This window comes from Oryctolagus cuniculus, chromosome 9 (genome assembly GCF_964237555.1).
Source record: "Oryctolagus cuniculus chromosome 9, mOryCun1.1, whole genome shotgun sequence".
Taxonomy (NCBI): Eukaryota; Metazoa; Chordata; class Mammalia; order Lagomorpha; family Leporidae; genus Oryctolagus; species Oryctolagus cuniculus.
The window spans coordinates 31,177,191-31,200,042 of NC_091440.1; the positions used below are offsets into that span (position 1 = coordinate 31,177,191).

A 22,852-nucleotide genomic window follows, 5' to 3' on the forward strand; every position below is an offset into this window, starting at 1 on the left:
CTGAATAACACCTGAGCAGCCCCCGAGAGAACCGGCCCGCGGTGTGCCGCTCCCCTGCGGAAGTGGGGAAAGTGGCAGGGGGAACCGCCCTTCCACGGAGGTGGAAGGGACGGTAGCCAACCCGGGAAGAACCAGCAGCAAACCCGGGAAGGGCCGAGCAGACAAAAGAACAGCGCAGGGTCCTGTGTCGTTCCTCCGCGAAGAGGGGGAGCGACACCTGGTACCAGCAGATGAAGGCCTAAGTCTTTGAGATCTTGCCACTCACATGGGAGAACTGGCTGGAGTTCGTGGCTCCTGAATTCAGCTTGACCCAGCCCTAAGATGTTACAATTTGGGGATTAAAACAGCAGAAGGAAGATACCTCTCTCTCTCTCTCTCTTTCTATCTCTGTCTCTCTCTCTTTCACTCACTGACTCTTGCTATCAATTTGCTAATTTTTTGAAGCTGGTCCCATGTTGTATGGTTCTTGGTTGTTACTCTGAGTTGAGGGAGTTCAAAGAAGGGGAAGGTAAAATTAAGTTGAAATAATCAGGGAAGGCTTCCTAGAGAAGTTGAGTTTTTTTTTTTTTTTTTAAGATTTATTTTTATTTGTTTGAAAGATGAAGTTACAGACAGAAAGAAAGGGAGGGAAGAAGAAAGGGAGAGATCTTCCTTCTTCTGGTTCACTCCCCAGATGGCCCCAGTGGCTTACACTATGCCAGGCTGGAGCCAGGAGCCCAGAGCTTCTTCTGGGTCTCCCACATGAGTGCAGGAACAAGAACTTTGGGCCATCTGCCATTGCTTTCCCTGGATAAGAAGTGAAGCAACCAGGTCTTGAACCAGTGCCCTTATGGGATGCTGGCATCCAGATGGCTTAACCCACTACCCAAAAACATTGGTCCGTAATTTTTTTTTTTTAATTCTCAGGATAATACCCCACAAGGTTAAAGAAAAACTGTAGGAGCCAGTGCTGTGGCTTAATAGGTAAGGCTACAGCCTGTGGTATCAACATCCCATATGGACACAGGTTCGAGTCCTGGCTGCACCACTTTCAATCCAGTTCCTTGCTGATGTGCCTTGGAAGTCAGTGGAAGATAATCCAAATGCTTGAACCCCTGCACCCACATGAAAGACCCAGAGGAGGCTTCTGACACCTGGCTTCAGGCCAGCCTGGATCCGGGCACTGGGGCCATTGGGGGAGTGAACCAGCAGATAGAAGATTCTCTCTCTCTGTAACTCCATCTATCAAATAAAATAAACAAATCTTTTTTAAAGCACCATGAACACCTCAAATTCAATAAATCTGAAGACTGAAAAAATAATTGTAGAGATGTTTGTGAAAACAGACATAATCATGTTCCTACCATCCAAATATATTAATACAATTTTTAAAAACTCAGCCTTATGTAGCTACTCATATATCCAAGAAAATATGTTTTCAATAGAAAAATAAATAAATATTTTAAATAGAAAAGCAGAGGCATAAGTTATGTAATAATTAACAAGCACTAAGTTGTGCCTCTATTACCTGTTATTCACACCAATATTGATAGCAGCTATTTATTGATTTATTTGATGAGAAATCCTGCTGTAAATATTTCACATTTATTCAGCTTGTATCATTTATCTTCATAGCAACCTAGTGCATTGTGGTTACTACTACCATTTCACAAATGAGGACTCTGATGTATAAAGTAGTTAAAAATCTTCCCAAAATTCTCATTAGTGCTTGTGGCAGGATTCTGAGAAGGTTTGAATAAATCCATACCTAATATGTTTCTATCTTGAATATTCAACTTTTTTGTAAAATGAGAAGTCATCTTATACTGGTTCTTGGAAGAACATTATTCAATTTTCAAGAATTTTCTAGGTAAGTGGCATCATTTTGAAATAAGCCATTGGGGGGTGGGCGGACCTTTAGCCCAAAGAATTCTATACATGAGTGCACATGAATGTCTTTTTTTTTTTTTTGGTTTGAAATTTGGTTGTTAAACTCTTACCAGCACACCTATAGATGTGTTGAGCCCAATAGGTTATGATCATAATATGATCAGAAGAGAAACAAACTGAAGTAGGGTCCTGGAGTATGTCAGACTATATGTACATGTTTTACAGTATGCAAAGACCATGTGTGCTGTGTGCTATTTTGAATAAGGCTATAGAGATGAATTATGTACATCATATAACAAGGGAACTTAATTTAGAATGGAGCTATCTCCATTTATGGTGTGTTTATGGTGTGTATGTGTGTGAGAGTGTGTGCTAGGGAAAGAAAATATAAGTGGAAAAATTTGATTTTTGTAATAAAGCAAATATGTACATTCTATCAGAGTTTATCAGAGTAAGGATGTGGTTGAGTAATCACAGTGTCATGATTATTAGTAGATTATTTTTTCCCAAAAAAGGGACACAGAAATAAAGAGAAAGGATAGAGAACAGAGGTAGGTGCCATAAAGGGAAACGTTTTAAGCTGTAGGACTGTGCTGATCAAAAAGGAAAATTTGGTTTGAATAGCTGACATACGCTTCCAAAGTTCAGAAAATATGTTTGCCAGAGACTCCAGCATAGCATTGGTTTGAAATCAGAGGGATAGCTGCTTTAGTACCTTTTATGAACCTTTGGGTTGCAGAAAATGAGAATAAATATTTCATAAATAACCTCCCTTGTCTATATTGCTTCTTTAATTCAGATTGGCTTTTTTGTGAGAGAAATTTTCACAAACGTACATAAGATAATAGAAACTACTTACTATCATTAGAACAATTAATTTAAGCCAAAGTTTATAAAGCTACAAATTTTAAAATAATCACGAGTAGTTTGATATTGCTATATATTGAGATTCCAAATTCACCTGCTGAATATTAGAAAACATCTAGCAATTTGATCTAAGAGAGTTTTAATCTATCAGGGTTTGTCATTACAAAGTTGAACTCAATTTGGTTGTTCACACAGAAGTATGATTTATTCATTCAATACTTATTGAATCTTTATAATTGCAGTTGTTAAAATATATTCCCTTTAAAAGATCCTCTTCCTAGAAGAACTAATTGTAATGGCATCACTCATCAGATGAGGAACTATTTAACAAAATATAATTTCTCACTGATTATGCAGCTACATATACAAACACAAAACTTTGATTTCAAATTCATACAGAATATACATTGCATGTAAGAGTAGGAATTATTGTAAAAACAGTGGGCTTATTTTTTCCTTTACTCCTGGACACTATGTTTTAAAGGAAGTGACACTATATTTAAACAGAATTTCGAAACTTACTGGAAATTTCTACATTCAACGACTTGCTTGGTAACCTTACCTAATTATGATGAAATTAAAACATACATCATAGTGCCGGCACTGTGGTGCAACAGGTTAACGCCCTGGCCTGAATCGCCAGCATCTCCTATGGGCGTCGGTTCGAGTCCTGGCTGCTCCTCTTCTGATCCAGCTCTCTGTTATGGCCTGGGAAATCAGTAGAAGATGGCCCAAGGCCTTGGGCCCTGAACCCACGTGGGAGACCCGGAAGAAGCTCCTGGATCCTGGCTTCGGATAGCACAATTGGGGAGTGAACCATCGGATGGAAGACCTCTCTCTTTCTGCCTCTCCTATCTCTGTGTAACTCCGACTTTCAAATAAATCTTCTAAAAACATCATATTAATACATTACATATTAAAAATCAACACAAAGATATCAAGGAACTATTTCTCTGGTTTTTATGGGACTTAAGTAAACATGAAGATGCATCAAATGTCTGTGGAAATACTGAATTAAAGGTGAGTTTATTTTGATTCCCAAAACTTGTTAAATCCATGAAAGTTTTTTTCATAGTATACACTTTTTATAAGTGTTTTGAAGACTCCTCATATAGCCCTTATTGTTTTTCTCTTTTGCCCATTATCTACCATGAGAGTTTGTAGGCTGGTTGTATCTGTGCATCTATATTATGCTCTATTATTTGCCATTTAGATAATGTAGGTAGAAAATGAAAAATGAGGATCATAAGAAATTAAAATGGAAAGGATGAGTAATAGCCATGGAAATAAGGAAAATCTGGGAAAGAAAACATAGGTGCAGATCATTCTTTTTTTATTATTTATTTCTTTTACTTGAGAGTCAGAGTTACACACAGAGAGAAGAGGCAGAGAGAGAGGTCTTCCATTCTCTGGTTCACTCCCCAATTGGCCGCAACAGCCTGAGCTGTGCCAATCGAAAGCCGAGAGCCAGGATCCTCCTCTGGGTTTCCCACATGGGTGCATGGCCCTAAGTCCTTGGGCCATCTTCTATTTCTTCCCAGGGCATAGCAGAGAGCTGGATCGGAAGTGGACAGCCAGGACTTGAACTGCCTCCCTTATAGGATGCTGGCACTGCAGGGGATGGCTTTATCCGCTATGCCACAGCGCCGGTCCAAGTGTAGATTTTTCAATTACTCAATGTACTACAGTAATTGGAAATGTTTGCACATAATTAAAAGAGCAGGTGAAGATTTTTTCTGATAATTTCTTGGGACGGTTTCTGTCTCAATTTAATCATAATTTTTTTAAGTTGTAACAAGAGTAACATTTTGTGAACCAAAAATTGCTGAGTAGCACTTTTCATTTTTATTGGAGCATTTCCCTAAGCACTTAGTGAAATAGGATTCACTGCACAATAACATATAAAGTAGATCTACTTTGATCCAGAGGGAGTGGAAGATATACAACACTCCTCCCATATGCTCTTTGGAAATGATATCATTCATATTCATATTCAAACAGAGTAATTTGTAAAGGTCGTGTGCTCTGCAGAGTCGTTTTGTCAAATTGCTAAAGCTCACGGATTTCTTTAGGGATTGTATCAAGTGTCATGCCCCATTGAGAGGGTGCACCCAGAGGGCAATTCTTCTGAATTAGTAGTTTAGGGAAACATATTCACCTGAGTGTCACTTTCCTGTCACCTTATTGTTATCTTTATAAATTGTTAGTACAGTTATGAGAATGATGAACAGAGTAATTTTCAAGATGTGATGTTGCCTGTGCTTTATTTTACTGTAGTAAGAAAAACTTTTTGCTTATGCAGTGATTTATTAAAAATTGTGGCTTTGGTCACCACTTCTCAACATTGACATAATGTTGCCTAGTCTGATAGGCTTTCTGCTTAAAATGAGACATAAAATCCTACATATTTTTGAGTGGCTTGATACATCATGAAAAAAGCATGAATATTTTTGCAGCAATTTGACTTTACAGAGGGGAAAAATCTACCTGAACGATACTAAGTGATTTCCCAAATCACCTGAAATATTTAGTTGTATAGAAAAAATAACTAAAATACATAATTCACAACTCAGTACAAATTTTAGTCAAAACTCTATTTACAGACACTGTAACCTCAATGTTATTTAGGACATTTTAATTCTGATGTGGATTGGTGGTAAGACTAAGGGTTCTAGACAATTTTGACAAAGCATGTGACAAAACATGTAGGTACATATACTTCTTCATTTACTAAACTGATTTTTTTCTTAAAGATTTTATTTATTTAATTGACAGGTAGAGTTACAGACAGGGAAAGGGAGAGAGAGAGGAAGATCTCCCATCCTTTGGTTCATTCCCCAAATGGCTGCAACAGTCAGAACTGGGCTGATCCAAAACCAGGAGTCAGCAGGCTCCTCCAGGTCTCCCACATGAGTACAGGGGCCCAAGCACTTGGGCCATCCTCTGCTGCAGAGAGCTGGATCTGACTAGGAGCAGCTGGGATTAGAACGGGCACCCATTTGGGATGCCAGCACTGCAGGCAGAGGATTAACCTACTATGTCACAGACCCAGCCCCTAAACAAATTTTGAATACAGTCTAATTGGGATAAATTTTAAAAATTAAAATGAGTTCTAATTTAAATAACGTAGAACAATGTCTAACACAATCCAAAAAAATGTCAACCATTTTATAACGTATTTCAATTATCAATTATCTATGGAACATAATGGACCACTCCAGAATTTTGTGGCTTCAAGATACAACAATCTTATTTTTCCCAGAATTTGCAATTTGAAAAGTTACTGGGAGTTTTTAGTTTCTCTGCCCCTCATAGTGACATCTAAGAAGACTTGGCTATATAAAAGTATTTCTTTTTAAGATTTATTTATTTATTTGAAAAGCAGAGTTACAGAGAAAGAGGGAGAAACGGGGCGGGGGGGGGGCGTCTTCCATCCACTGGTTTACTTCTCAAATGGCTGCAAATGGCCAGAGCTGGGCTTATCCGAAGCCAGGAGCCAGGACCTTCTTCCCAGCCCCCCACAGGGGTACAGGGGCCTAAGCACTTGGGTCATCTCCCATTGCTTTCCTAGGCCATTATCAAGGAGCTGGGTCAGAAGTGGAACAGTCAGGACTTGGTGTCACAGGGAGAATTTTAACCTACTATACCACATTGCTATCCTTCTATACAAGAGTATTTCAAAAAATTTGTTGAAAATAAAAACCGGTTTATTTTAGTGCAAATAAATTTTGACATTTGTGCATAGTTTCTTTCATACTATGCATTTATGGGAACTTTTTAAATGATTCCTCAGATAGCTATTATGTATTATAATGCATTATAATGCCTTCAGGGAGCATATTTCTAATTCATTGATATTTTGCACTTTTGATATTCCCTTTGTGGCTCAATACATAGTCAATCATGTTTTGTTTGCCATCTTTTGTGGTTAATTTGTGCTTTAAAAATAACATGTTTTCCATTGGTTTTGTGCTAGATTTAATGAATGTGTGTTTATTTTGTTAAATTGGTATATCTTAAGGCTGATTCATTTATTTACTTGAGGTGGGGGAGGGAGGAAGAGAGAGAAGGAAAGAGAGCAAGTTTCCATCCATTGTCTAACTCCCCAAATGCCCACCATGCTTGGGGCTGCACCAGGATGAATCTGGGAAATGGGGACTCAATCCAGGTCTCCCGTTTGGGTGACAGAAATCCGATTACTATCCGAGCTCAGCTTCCTTCCAGGATCTTCATTAGCAGAGGGTTGGAGCCATGAGTCCAAGCCAAGTATTAAAACCCAGTTACTTTCATGTAGGACATTGACATTTTAAACAGTGTCTTAACCAGTAGGGTAAATATCTGCTTTATCTGTTTTCTTTTTTATTTCTGATTGTAAAAATCCTGAGACAAAAATTTAACTATTCCATGTATGACCTTTTTTGGTATTTTTTTTCAGTTTAGCTATTTTTAGATGTAAAAGGGATCAGGATTATATTTTCTTCCTAAATAGTTCTTTTCATCATTAAGAAAAAAAAATTGTCTTACAACCTACTTTCTGTTAATATGACAGCATTTATTTTGTTAATGTTTTTCTGATAAACGTACTACACTTTCCTTTTAAAAAAGATTTATTTATTTATTTATTTATTTATTTGAAAGTCAGAGTTACAGAAAGGCAGAGGCAGAGACAGAGGGAGAGGGCTTCCATCTGCTGGGGTGGTTACTCCCCAAATGGTTGCAATGGCCAGAGCTGGACCTTTCCAAAGCCAGGAGCCAGGGACTTCTGAGTTTTTGCTTGGTTGATCTGTCCATTGCTGCAAGTGGGGTATTGAAGTCACCTGTTACCATTCTATGGAGTCTATATCTCCCTTTAGATCTATTAACATTTCTTTTAAATAGCCAGGTGCCTTATATTTAGGTGCATATACATTCATTATAGTCACAGCTTCCTTTTGAATTGATTGGTTAATCATTACATAGTTCCCTTCTTCATCTGTTTTGACAGATTTGTGTTATAATCTGTTTTGTCTGATATTAGGATGGCTACACCAGCTCTCTTTTGGTTTTTGTTAGCATGGACTATCTTTTTCCATCCTTTCACTCTCAGTCTGTATGTATCTTTGTTGGTGAGATGTGTTTCTTATAGGCATCAAATATGTTGGTTTTGTTTTGTAATCGATTCATCCAGTCTATGTCTTTTAACTCAAGAGTTGTCACTATTTACATTCAAGGTAACTATTGATAAGTAACAACTTGGCCCTGCCATTTTTCCATAAGTAGTCCTATTGCTTACTTTGGATTTCCTTTGTACTTTTAGTGGGAGATTTTCTGCCTTCACTTTCTTTCACATTGATGACCATGTTTCTGTGTTTCTCTGTGTAGCACATCTGTAAGCAACTTTTGTATGGTTGGTCAAGTGGTGAGAAACTCTTTCAATCTCTGTTTGCTATGGGCAGTCTTTATTTCAACTTCATTCATAAATGAGAGCTTTGCAGGGTAGAGTATTCTGGGTTGACATTTTTTTTTCTCTTAAGACTTGAAACATATTTTGCCATCTTCTCTTAGCCTTTAGGGTTTCTGATGAGAAGTCAGCTGTGAGTCTTATTAGAGATCCTATGAAAGTAATCTGGCGTTTCTCTTGTGCAGATTTTATAATGTTTTCTTTATGTTTTACTGTGGAGAGTTTGATTACAATTTGTCATGGTGAAGATCTTTTCTGGTAATATCTTTTAGGAGTTCTATGTGCTTCCTGTACTTGTACATCCCTTTCTCTCTTCAAATTCGGGGAGTTTTCTGTAATTATTTTACTAAAAAGGCCTTCTAACTCATTCTTTATTTCCATGCCTTCAGGAACTCCTAATACCCTTAATATTGGGTAGTTTGATAGTATCCCATAAATCTCTGATGCTGTTTTTTACTTTTCTTATTTCTTCTTTTTTTGGCCTAACTGTAAAATTTCTAAAGATTTGTCTTCTAACTCAGATATTCTTTCTTCTGCATTTCCACATCTGTTCTTAAGGATTTCCACCTGATTTTTTATTTGTTTTATTGAATTCTTAAATTCTAATATTTCATTTTGATTTCTCCTTCAAATCTCAATGTTGTGGGAAAAATTTTCATTCCCCAAAAAGGGAGGGCCGGTCCCATGGTTCACTTGGTTAGTCCTCCACCTGTGGCACTAGCATCCCATATGAGCGCGGAGTTCTCATCACGGTTGCTCCTCTTCTAGTCCAGCTCTCTGCTGTGGCCCAGGAAGGCAGTGGAGGATGGCCCAAGTCCTTGGGCCCCTGCACCTGCATGGGAGACCAGGAAGAAGCACCTGGCTCCTGGCTTTGAATCAGTGCAGTGCCGGCCATAGCAGCCATTTGGGGGGTGAATCAATGGAAGGAAGACCTTTCTCTCTGTCTTTCTATCTCACTGTCTAGCTCTACCTGTCAAATAAAAAAATAAGTAAATGTTAGTAATTTATAGAAATTCAGTAACTAAATTATTGAATTAGTTTAGTATCTTCTCATATGCTTTTTAATTAACATCTTCATTTATCTAAGAAGAACAAATTTCATATATTTCCTATATATAGATTTAGAAGCGTAGTGAGACTTCACATCCTACCCTCTCTTCTCAATATGTACCCACCCTCCCTCTTCCTTCCTCTCTCATTCTGATAAGAACAGATACTACACTTGATCTTAGCCAAAAGGCCGAGAAGCAATCCTTTCTCATTATTACTTTCAATTTTTGCAGTGACATACTTAAAGTTTATTTTATGATCACAAGATTAACCCTCCAATATGTAAAGCATTCAATATACAAAATCATGTCATCTGCAAACAGGAACACAGGACTTCCTCCTTTCTTATTTGTATCCCTTTGATTTCCTTTTCTTGCCTAATGATTCTGGCTAAATCTTTGAAGATTATTGAATAGCAAAAGTGAAAGTGGGCATCCTTGTCTGGTTTCAGATCTTAGAAGAAATGCTTCCAACTTTTCCCCATTTAATATGATGCTTGTTATGATTTTGTCATATAAAACAATTAAGGTTATAACCTTAACTGAGTTGAGGTAAGCTTCTTCAATTCTCATTGTGCTTATGCTTTTTTATCATGAAATGATGATGTATATTATTAAATGATTTCTCTGCATATATTGAGGTAACCATGTGGTTTTTATTCATCAATTAGTTAATATGATATATCACATTTATTGATTTGTGCATGTTGAACAATCCCTGCATCCCTGGAATTAATCCCACTTGTTCCTGGTGAATAAACTTTTTGTTGTGTTATTGGGTTAAGTAACTAAGTATCTTTTTGAGGATCTTTGCATCAATGTTCATCAGTGATATTGGTCTATAATTCACTTTCTTTGTTGTATGTTCTTTTGGTTTTGGATTTCAGGTGATGCTGGCCACATAAGAGTTTGGGTGGATTCTCTTCCTTCCAATTGCTTAGAATAATTTGAGCAGAATTGGAATTCATTCTCTTTAAAAATATAGTAGAATTTAGCAGTGTAGACATTCAATCCTGGCCTTTTAATTGTTGGAAGGTTTTTTTTTAAAGATTTATTTGACAGTCAGAATTACACAGAGAGAGAAGGAGAGGCATAGAGAGAGAGAGAGCTCTTCCATCCACTGGTGGACTCCCCAACTGGCCTCAAGGGCTGGAGCTGTGCAGATCCAAAGCCAGGAGCCTGGAGCTTCTTCCGGGTCTCCCATATGAGTTCAAAGGCCCAAGGACTTGGGCCATCTTTTACTGCTCTCTAGGCCATATCAGAGAGCTGGATTGTAAATGGAGCAGCCAGGACTCCAACTGGTGCCAATATGGGATGCTGGCACTGCATGCGGCGGCCTTACCCAGTATGCCTCAGTCCCATCTCCTGGAAGGTTCTTTATTGTTGATCCAATTTTCATCTTGGCTATTTGTTTAGGTTTTCAATGTCTTCATGCCTCAATTTTTGTGGCTTGCATGTGTCTAGGAATCTATCCATTTCTTCTAGAATTTCCAATCTTGGCATAGAGATATTTGGAGTAATTCTTGATGATTCTTTTTTATTTATGTGGTATCTGTTTTTACATCTCCTTTTTTGTGTATGATTTCTTTTTTTTTACTTTTTTAAAGATTTATTTATTTATTTGAAAGTCAGGGTTACATAGAGAGAGGAGAGACAGAGAGAGAGGTCTTCCATGTGATGGTTCACTCTCTAGATGGCTGCAAAGGCCAGAGCTGCACCGATACAAAGCCAGGAGCCAGGAGCCATGAGCCAGGAGCTTCTTCCAGGTCTCCTACACAGGTGCAGCAACCCAAGGACTTGAGCCATTTTCAACTGCCTTCCCAGGCCATAGCAGAGAGCTAGATCAGAGGTAGAGCGGCCAGGTCTCAAACTGGTGCCCATATGGGATGCCGGTGTTTCAGGTGAGGGCATTAACTCGCTGAGCCAGAGCGCCAGCCCCTCATGTGTGATTTCATTGTTTTAAGTCTTCTCACTCATTTTTTTTGTGCCAATGGTGTAACAATATTATTTATTTTTCCAAAAAAATAGTTCTAATTATTTCTCTCCTCTTAATAATTTTGGTTTTGTTTTGTTGCTGTTTTTCTAGGTCTTTGAAATGCATTAATAGCTCTTGGTGTATTTCTAATTTCCTTATATAGGCACTAATTGCTATAAGTGTCCTTCTTAAAGCTGCTTTTGCTGTATCCTGTAAGTAATGATATGCTATTGTCATCTTCACTCATTTCCAGGGGTTTTTTTCTTTTCTCTTTTGATTTCTTCTATGACTCACTCTTCATTCAGGAGCATGTTGTTCAATCTACATGTTTTTGCATATTTTCTAGAGAATCTTAAGTTGTTAATTTCCAGCTTCATTTCATGCAGTCAGAAAAGATAGATAGTACAATTTTAAGTTTTTTTTCAACTTGCTAATACTTGCTTTATGGTCTAGCATGTGGTCTGTCCTACAGAAGCGTCCATGCACTGTTGAAAACAATGTATATTTCTCAACTGAGAGGTTCTGTAGATTTAAGTCTTTTTGGCCGACAGTGTTGATTAGCTGTGGTGTTTCTTTATTGATTTTATGTCTAGTTGATCTGCCCACTGATAGAAGTGAGATATTAATGTCCCCCATCACTGCTGTATTGGAGCCTATGTCTCCTTTTAGATCCATTAGCATATATTTTATAATAGCCAGATGCCCTGTAATTGGTTGCATATACATTTATTACAGCCATATCATAGTAACTTTCTTTGTTTCTCTTAATAGTTTTTGTGTTAAAGTCTATTTTGTCTATTAGGATGACTACACCTACTCATTTTTGGTTCCATTAGTATGAAATATTCATTTTTACCCTTTCACTTAGTCTGTGTGTACTTTTGCTGGTGATGAGTGTTTCTTGTAGGCAGCAAACAGATCGTTCTTATTTTTTAATCTATCAGCCCGTCTGTATCTTTTAATTGGGAAATTTAGGCCATTGACATTTAAGATCACTATTGATAATGCCTTGGACCTGCCATTTTTCTATAAATATTCCTATTGTTTGCTTTGGATTTCCTTTGTATTTTTACTAGGAGATTTTCTGCTTTTACATGCTTCTTAATGATGAATACTTTTCTGAGTTTCCGTGAGTAGCACATCCTTATGCATCATTTGTAAGGCTGGGGAAGTGGTGATAATTTTTTCAAGCTCTGTTTGTTTTGGAAGATCTTTATTTCACCTTTATTCATAAATGAGAACTTTGCAGGTTACAGTATTCTGTATTGATAGTTCATTTCTGTTAAGATTTGATTTGCACTATGTCTCTCCATTCTCTCCTAGCCTTTAGGGTTTCTTATGAGAAATAAGCTATGAGTGTATTTGGAGATCCTCTGAAGGTAATCTGACATTTTTCTCATGTACATTCTAGAATTTTTTTTTATGTTTTACTGTTAAAAATTTGACTAAAATATGTTTTAATGAAGATCTTTTCTGGTCATTGTTGTCAAGAGTTCTATGTGCCTTTTGTAGTTGATGTCCCTTTCTTTCTCCAGGTTTGAGAAATTTTCTGTAATTGTTTCACTGAATAGAACTTCTAATCCTTTCTATTTTTCTGCACCTTCAGGAACTATTCCTGAAACACATATGTTGAATTGCTTCATAGTATGCCATAAATATGGAACACTGTTTTTAATTTTTCTAGTTTTTTTCTTCTTTTTTTTGTATCTGAGATATTTCCAAAGATTTTTGTTGTAGCTCAGATTTCTTTCTCCTGCCTTACCAAGTGTGTTGTTAAGGATTTCAACTGTGTTTTTTATTTGACATTTTGAATCATTCATTTCTAATATTTTACCTTGATTTCACTTCAAAATCTCTGTCTCATGGGAAAATTTAACATCTATGTCATTTACTAAATTCTTTAACTCATGAATTTGCTTCTCATTGCTTTTGAGTAATCCTATGATCCTTCTTTTGAATTACTTTTCAAACATTGCAACAATCTCTTCATCTTCACATTCTAATATTGAAGTATTGTTCCATTCCTTGAGGGAGTCACATCATCTTCCATGTTCCTGTTTCTTGTATTTTTGTATTTATTTTTTAGCATTTGTGTAAGGACTGTTGGTTTTCTCCACTGATGGGAGAACTTTGAAGTATGTCTCTATGCTCCTTTAATAAGTACTGAGTGGCATGTGTTGGGTAGGGTTGGGGAGCTTTAGTCAGTACTCAACAGTGGGTTGGGAATCCAGTGTGACACCCAAGTTGGGTATGGAAGACCTCCTTTATTGTCAGCAGAGTGGAGGGTATGAGTATTTCTATTGGAGTAATCACAACCTCACTTCCTCTCTTCCAAAGTGATCAATGTTTGAGGTTAGCCTACAATGGCTACAATGCTCACCCATGCTGCCACATGGACCTCACAAAGGATTTTTATATTCCTCAGTGTGATCATGGAGCCTACTGCAATGATGCCAACTAAGGGCATCATGTTCACTCTGAACTTCTGATACCATACACAGTGATTGTATCCTGAGATCCACCCCATGCCCTATTGTGCTGTCAAAGAAATCCCACATAACACGCAAGGCTCCCACAGTCATGAGGTAGAAGGACCTCCTCTCATTCCCAAGAGTCTTTCCTGTCCATGGAGAGAGCAGAGTTATTTCCAGAGCCAGCTCTCTGTGGGTGCTCTTCCTTGGCAGTTTGAGCCCTGGAGCCTGTGATCAGTTGAGAGGATGGAGGTTCCTCACAATCCTAAATGGGCATCCATCCTACCTGTCAACCCTCCCTGCCAGACTCAAAATCAGTGGAAAACAAAGATTTTCCTGCTGGTAAAATCCCCCGGTCACACAAGATCTGCTCCAGCCTCTACTGGTGTCAAGACGGCACCTTCTCCCCACTGGTTGTCAAGCAGCCTTGTGGGGGGATAGGGAGAAAGAAATGTGCTTTTCCTTTGCTGGATTAGGTGGGTATCCTGACTCTGGTAGGCCTCCAGGTCAGTCTCAAAGTCAGGGTGGTCCACAAGGATCACTTACATGAAGTATCACCAGTGTCATGGCCTGCCACAGTCTGCTTACCTAGCTCTCAGGAGTTGGTATCTCCTCCATCCCCCAGCTGTGAGAGTCATGTGTACTGTCTCTGCTTGCTGCTGTGTGTCCACTCTTTCCATGCTGCTGCAAGGGGTCCTTCTTCTTTCTGTAGAATTTCCACTGCAAACTTCTCTCCAACTCTCCCCTGGGAACACACTTCCTCTGTTCTTCTGCTATATTCCCTTTGTCCAAATCAGCACATTCCCTATTCAGCCATCTGGGAATATCCCTCTTTTCATACTCTTGTGATAGGAAATAAACTCAGGATTACTGTTCAGCAAATGTATCACAGAATAACCTTGCAATAATAGTGAAGAGAAGTAAAAGTAGTAATTGATAGCCATTCATAAGTTGCATGATAGTTCTTTTATTCACTCATTCTTCTATTATCCTATTATCTATTACTAACTTTTATATTTCTAGATTAATAAAAAGAAAAACAAAATCAGTAACTCTTAAAACCTTAATGAAAGGATATGAAACAGTTAGCAAAATCAGCTTGCTCTAGAATGAGAAAAAGAAGGTAGAGTAACAATCCAATTAATAAATGACCTTCCAGGGCAGCAATGTTATAGTTCTTGCCATTATCAGGGTCAAGTACTTTTTTGAGGTGCCTGGTCTTAAAAAAAAAAGAGCATAACAGCTTTTCTATTATATAGAAGTGGATTTTTTTTGTTTGGACCAATTCTTTTTAACATTTTATAAAATTTTATATTTATTTATATAAAGGAAACATATTTCATGTATTTCACACATATAGTCTTAAGAACATAATGTACAGCCACCATTATCCTTCATTTCTCATTTTCCTTTTTATTTTTTGTGATGACATACTTTCAATTTACTTGATAGAAGCTTAATCCTCCACTAACTAAAAAACTCAATAAGTAGTATGTAGAAAGACCACTGGTGCTTAGGAGTATAGATATGGTCAATAAACAATTATCAATCTCAATACATCAATTTCACTCACATACATAACTTTTTTGTATTCTTTTAGTTATCACAAATCAGAGAAAACATGTAATATTTCAAATTATGTAAGATGTAGCTCTTTATTTCAATCAGTAACTGATTGAGCTTGCCTAAATTATCAATGACTTCTAGCTTTCTTATTTATAATATTCTTGATTGATCAAATTAAAAACAACAATGTATCTGAAATGTTTTATGGATCATAAAGCCATGAAAATTGAAGGTATTATTATTATTATTATTTAGTCATGACTCAGATCACTCCTAGATTCTTGTGAGATTTTCAAAACATTGAAATTAGTGAATTAATAATAAATAAAAAATTAATAAAAAATAAAAACACAAAGTTTATCATAAAATTTAGATTTTTGCAAGGTCTATTTTGAGTTATTAATATTAAGTAAAACCATAGAGCTTCATTACTCTCCATATGTAAGATACACACACATGCCTTGCTGAAGTAGTAACTAGCAATTAAAATATATTTACTGCGTACACAAATATAATTGGAGACTGATGAAAGTCATTTTGTCTTACTTCACATGCAAGCACTTTTATCAGAAATATTTCAGTATTAAAGAAAAATAACATAATCCCTAAATGTGGAAGTCAACATTGTGGAGCAGTGAATTCAGCCACTACTTGCAACAATGGCATTGCATATCAGAGTGCCAGTTCAATTCCAAACTGTCCCACTTCTAATCCAGATCCTGCTAATGAGGCTGAGAAAGCAGCATATGATGGTCCTTGTAGGAGACTTACTTGGAATTCCTGGCTCCTGGAATTAGCCTAGCCCAGACATAAGATTTCTCTCTCTTTTTCTCTCTCCTTTCCTCTCTCACTGCAACCTTGTTTCTCTGTTGCTTGGGTGTTCAAATAAATAAATAAATAAGGAAATCTTAAAAAAATAAACAGGACAGGGTGAATATTAAAAGAACAAATTAAACAAAACTATCATAGTTGTATAGCAAACAACAAAGCATTATCATTACTTTGATGCTTAGATCAAAAAGAAAAGAAACATATAAGCATATGTTCCAATAGTTTCTATCTATAACATGACTGTTAATATGACCAAGATAAGGGTAATAGCAGGGACTTATATAAAATATATTAGTGAGCTAAGAATGTTCCAGGGCTACAATGATACAAAGCTGTGTGCTACAGACATGAAGAGTAGATTAAAAAAAGGAAACCAAATCATTATTGATCTGGGCTAGCTTCATTGTTGAACAAATGCACTCAACATTCAAGGACAAAGACAGAACAAAATAATAGCAACTTAGCCAAAGGGAATTAAAAATAAGAATATTCATTCAGAGCTAAGGTTTTTGTAAGTATTTACTGCTATATTGTTTGCCACATGTGATAGATAAGGTTACTAATTTGGATATTGAAATATTCTGTAGAAAATCATATTTCTGCCTTAAACTGGAAAAAATTGTTCATAAATTTGTTATATGCATCATTTTCAAATGAGAGTCCTTTTAAATATCAGTACAGAATCACAAAATTGCCACTCAGAGCAAGGCAATCAGTTTTGAAAAGACTCAGATTTAGTTGTGAAACACAGGTAAAAGGAAAGATAAAAAATTAATTATAGATACTTCTTATTTATTTTTATTCTTTTTAATATTTTTTCCCTAAAGAAACCATTTATTTAATGAGTTCAACTTTAGGAATATAGTGATTTTTCCCATCGTATCTACCCTCCCAACCAACTCCTCCCTCTCCCGTTCCAAGTCCCATTCTACATTAAGAAAGAAAAAAAACTGTTCCTCGACAGTCAAGAAAGGGGCTGTTCATGTCATTGCTTCTCAAAGTGTTAATTGCAACTCTATGGATTTCCCTTTAGGTTGTCTATTTGTAATCACAGATCAGGGAGAATGTATGGCATTTGTACCTTTGGGACTTGCAAATTTCACTAAGTATGATGTTTTCCAGATTCATCCATTTTGTTGAAAATGACTGGATTTCATTTGTTTTACCACTGTGTAGTATTCCATAAAGTACATATCCCATAATTTCTTTATCCAGTCTTCAGTTGATGGGCATTTAGATTGATTCCATGTCTTAGCTATTGTGAATTGAGCTGCAATAAAAATGGGGGTGCAGGTAACTTTTTTTTGATAGGCAGAGTTAGACAGTGAGAGAGACAGAGATAAAGGTCTTCCTTCCATTGGTTCACTCACAAATGGCCGCTATAGCCTGTGCACTGCGCTGATCTGAGGCCAGGAGCCAGGTGCTTCCTCCTGGTCTCCCATGCAGGTGCAGGGCCCAAGCACTTGGGCCATCCTCCACTGCCTTCCCAGGCCATAGCAGAGAGCTGGACTGGAAGAGGTGCAACCGGGACAGAACCGTTGCCCCAACTGGGACTAGCACCCAGGGTGCCAGTGCCACAAGCGGAAGATTAGCCTAGTGAGCCATGGCGCTGGCCTCAGATAACTCTTTTATTTACTGATTTCATTTCCCTTGAATCAATTCCAAGGAGTGGGATGGTAATATGATAAGTCTATATTCAGATTTCTGAGATATCTAAAAACAGACTTCCATAGTGGTTTTACCAATTTACAATCTCACCTACAGTGGATTAGAGTACCTTTTTCCCTCCATCCTTGCCAGCATTTGTTGTTTGTTGATTTTTGTATGAAAGCCACTCTAACTCTAGTGAGGTGAAACCTCATTGTGGTTTTGATTTCCATTTCCCTGACAGCTAGTGATTCTGAGCATTTTTTCATGTGTCTGTTGGCCATTTGGATTTCCTCTTTTGAAAAACCTCTGTTTAAGTCCTTAGTCCATTTCTTAACTGGGTTGTTTATCTTGTTGTTGTCAAGTTTCTTGATCTCTTTATATATTCTTGTTATCAATCCTTTATCAGTTGCATTGTTTGCAAATAATTTATTTCATTCTATCAGTTGCCTCTTACTTTCCTGAGTGTGTTTTTTTTTTTTTGTGCAGTACAGAAGCTTGTCAATTTGATGTATTCAAATTTATTGATTTTTTTTTTCTTTGATTGCCTGGCCTCTGGGCTCCTTTCCAAGAACTCTTTGCCTATGCCAATGTCTTGCAGGGTTTCCTCAGTGTTCTCTAGTAATTTTATGGTATCAGATCCTAAATTTAGGTCTTCAATTAATTTTAAATGGATTTTTATATAAGCTGTAAGCTAGGGTTCTTGCTTCATACTTCTGCATGTGAGGATCCAGTTTTTGTAGGATCATTTGTTGAAGAGACTGTCCTTGATCCAGGGATTGATTTTAGCTCCTTGGTCAAATACAATTTAGTTATAGAGGTTTGGATTGATTTCTGGTGTTTCTATTCTATTCCATTGGTCTATCCATCTATTTTATACCAGTTTTAATTATAACTGCCTTTTAGTATGTCTTTTTTTTAAAAAAGATTTATTTATTTATTGGAAAGGCAGAGTTACAGAGTGGCAGAGGTGGAGGGAGAGAGAGAGAGAGAGATTTCTTCCATCCACTGGTTCACTCCCCAGATATCCACAACAGCCAGAGTTGTGCCAATCCAAACCCAGCAGCCAGGAGCTTCTTCCAGGTCTCCCACATGGGTGCAGGGGCCCAAGGACTTGGGCCATCTTGCACTGCTTTCCTAGGCCATAGCAGAGAGCTAGATCAGAAGTAGAGAAGCTGGGACTCAAACCAGCACCCATATGGGATTCAAGCACTGAGGGTGGTGGCTTTATCCACTACCCCACACCACCAGCTCCTATAGTATGTCTTGAAATCTGGTATTGTGATGTCTCTGGCTTTGTTTTTGTTGTATAAGTTTGCTTTAGCTATGAGGTCTCCTCTGTTTCCATATAAATTTCAGCATCATTTTTTTCTAAATCTAGAAGAATGTCTGGTATTTTGATTGGTATCCCATTGAATCTGTAAATTGCTTTTGGAAGAATCAACATTTTGATGATACTGATTCTTCCAATTCATGAACATGGAAGATTTTTCCATTGTTTTGTGTTCTCTTCTACTTCTTTCTTTGATATTTTGTAATTCTTATCATAAGATCTTTGACATCCTTGGTTAAATTTATTCCAAGATATTTGATTTTTTGATTTTTGTAGCTATTGTGAATGGGGTTGATATTAGAAGTTCTTTTTTCAGCCATGGCATGCCTGTGTATACAAAGGCTGTTGATTTTTGTGTTGATTTTTTATCCTGTGACTTTAGCAAACTCTTCTATGAGTCAAGAGTCTCTTTTTGGAGTCTTTTGGATCCCCTTTATATATAAACACATCATCTGCAAATAGGGATATTTTGACTTTCTCTTTCCCAATTTATATCCCTTTAATTTCTTTACCTGCCTTATGGCTTTGGTTAAACTTCAAGGACTATATTGAACAATAATAGTCTGAGTGGGCATCCTTATCTGGTTCTGGATCTCAGTATGAATGCTTCCAATTTTTCTCTATTCAATAGGACTGTCTGTGTATTTGTCAAAAATTACCTTGACAGTGTTGAGGAATGTTCCTTCTATACAGAATTTGCTTAGAGTTTTCAACATGAAAAAGTGTTGCATTTTATCAAATGCTTTCTCTGCATCTATTAAGATAATCATATGATTTTCATTCTTCAGTTTGTTAATGTGATATATCACATTGATTAATTTGCAAATACTAAACCATCCTTGCATACCAAGGATAAATCCCACTTGATCCAAATGAATGATCTTTCTGATGTGTTGTTGCATTCGATTGGCCAGAATTTTGTTGAGGATTTTTGCATCTATGTTCATCAGGGAAATTGATTTGTAATTCTCTTTCTCTGTTACAGCCTCATGGAAAAAATTTTGGATGATTCCCTCCTTTTCAATTATTTATAATAACTATGGAAGAAGTGGAGTTAATTCTTCCTTTAATGCCTGGTAGAATTCAGTTAGTAAAGCCATCTGGTCTTGGTATTTTCTTTGCTGGGAAGCTCTTTACTACTGATTCCATTTTTGTATTGGTTATTGGTCTGTTTAGATATACCATGTATTCATGGCTCAAGTTAAGTAGGTTGTAAGTCTAGGAATATATCCATTTCTTCCAGGTTTCCCAGTTTTTTTAGCATACAGCTCTTTGTAGTGATTTCTGATAATTCTTTTTATTTCTGTGGTGTCTGTTGTTATATTTCCTTTTTCAACTCTAATTTTATTGATTTGGGTCTTCTCTCTCCTTTTTTGGTTAGTTGGGCCAATGATGTGTCACTTTTGTTTATTTTTTTCAAAAAAACCATCTCTTCATTTTGCCATTCCTTTATATTTCTTTTCTTTTCTTTTCTCTTCTTTTTTTTTTTTTTTTTTTTTTTTTTTTGACAGGCAAGAGCATAGTGAGAGAGACAGAGAGAAAGGTCTTCCTTTTGCCATTGGTTCACCCTCCAATGGCCACCATGGCCGGCGAGCTGCAGCCGGCGCACTGCACTGATCTGAAGGCAGGAGCCAGGTGCTTCTCCTGGTCTCCCATGGGGTGCAGGGCCCAAGCACTTGGGCCATCCTCCACTGCCCTCCCGGGCCACAGCAGAGAGCTGGCCTGGAAGAGGGGCAACCGGGAAAGAATCCGGCGCCCAAACCGGGACTAGAATCTGGTGTGCCAGCGCCACTAGGTGGAGGATTAGCCTAGTGAGCTGTGGCACCGGCCATTATTGTTTTCTCATTCTAGTTTTGGGTTTGGTTTGCTGTTGTTTTTCTATATCCTTAAGATGCATTGATAGCTCATTTTTTTTGGCACCTTTCCAATTTCTTGATGTAGGCACCAATTACTATAATCTTTCCTCTTAACATCACTTTTACTGTATCTCATTAAGTTTTGATATGTTGTATTGTCATCTTCATTTGATTCTAGAAATTTTTTTATTTTACTTTTGATTTCTTCAATGACCCACTGTTCATTCAGGAGCATATTGTTCAGTCTCCATGTGTTTGCATAAGTTCTAAAGATTCCTGAGTTGCTAATTTCCAGCTTCATTGCCTTGTGATATGAGAAGATGCATGGTATGATTGCATTTTTTTTTTAAATTTTCAAGATTTGTTTTATGGACTAGCATGTGGTAAAACCTATAGAACTTCCCATGCACAGGTAAGAAGAAACTGTATTTTTTTAAGAATTATTTATTTATTTGAAAGTCAGAGTTACACAGAGAGGAGAGAGGCAGAGAGAGCCAGAGAGGTCTTCCATTCAACGGTTCACTCCTCAATTGGCTGCAATGGCCAGAACTGAGCCTATCAGAAACCAGGAGCCAAGAGCTTCTTCCTAGTCTCCCATGCAGTTGCAGGGGCCCAAGGACTTGGGCCATCTTCCACTGTTTTCCCAGGCCATAGCAGAGAGCTGGATTGGAAGTGGAACATCCAGGACTTGAACCAGCACCCATATAGGATGCCAGCGCTTCAGGCCAGGGCATTAACCTGCTGCACCACAGTGCCAGCCCTGAAACTGTATTTTTCAATTGTAGGATGAAAATTTCTGTAGATACCTGTTAGGTCCATTTGGTCTATAGTGTCAATTAACTCTGCTCTTTCCTTGCTTATTTTCTGCTTTGATGATCTGTCTGTTGCTGAAAGTGGGGTATTGAAATCCTCCATTACTATTGTATTTGAATATATGTCTCCTTTTAGATTTCTTAACATTTCTTTTAAATAGCCAGGTGCCCTGTAATTAGGTGAATATATGTTTGTAATAGTTATATCTTTCTGTTGAATTTACCCTGATATCATTATATAGTGTCCTTCTTTGTCTCTTTTAACAGTTTTTGTGTTAAAATTTATATTGTCTGATATTATAATGGCTGTACCAGCACTTCCTCGGTTTTGGTTAGCATGGAATATCTTTTCCCATGCTTTCACTTTTAGTCTGTATGTATCTTTGTTGGTGAAATGTGGTTTTTTCTGTTTTTTTTTGTTTTTTTTTTTGTAGGCAGCAAATATGTTGGTTTTGTTTTTAAATTCATTCAGCCATTCTGTGTTTTTTAACTGGAGAGTTGAGGCCATTTACATTCAAAGTGACAATAACAAGTAATTCAGATAGAAAAATGGGCACTATGGTGAAGGAAATTATTTGTGTGTGTGTGTGACAAGAGGTGATAAAGTGTTCTTTTGTAACAAAAATCCCTAATATGGTATATTTTTTATTAACCATAGTCCTCAAGTTGTATATTAAATAATTAGAGTTATTCATCCTACATTTTTGTCACTTTATATCCTTTGACATACATCTCTCAATTTCCTCCCTGTCCCTTTCTAACCACTCTTTTATTCTCTGTCTCTAAATTTTTGATTAGCATCTTCTGTTTATATTTTGGATATAAGTGAGATCATATGATATTTGACTTTCTGTGCCTGACTTATTTCACTTTGCATGATGTCATCCACATCTATCTATTTAGGATACATGCCATAACATCTTTTACAAATTTTATTTGTGTATTTTCATTTTACTTTAAAGGGAGAGGGACAGAAAGAGCTCTTCCATTCATGGGTTCACTTCCTAAAAGCCCACAACTGGAGTTGGGCCAGGTCAAAGTCAGAAGACTGAAACTCTATTTGAGTCTCACATGGGTGGCAGAGACTCAAGTACTTGAGCTTCTGATTCTTCCCAAGGTGTATATTTGCAGGAAGC

General features: G+C 37.1%; 2 pseudogenes; one reads left to right on the forward strand and one right to left on the reverse strand.

Moving 5' to 3' along the window:
* Positions 1 to 22,852, forward strand: part of LOC100345586 (large ribosomal subunit protein uL10 pseudogene) — a 190,063-nt pseudogene that overhangs the window by 32,650 nt on the left and 134,561 nt on the right.
* On the reverse strand, positions 9,261 to 9,428 carry LOC127492239 (U2 spliceosomal RNA; annotated as a pseudogene).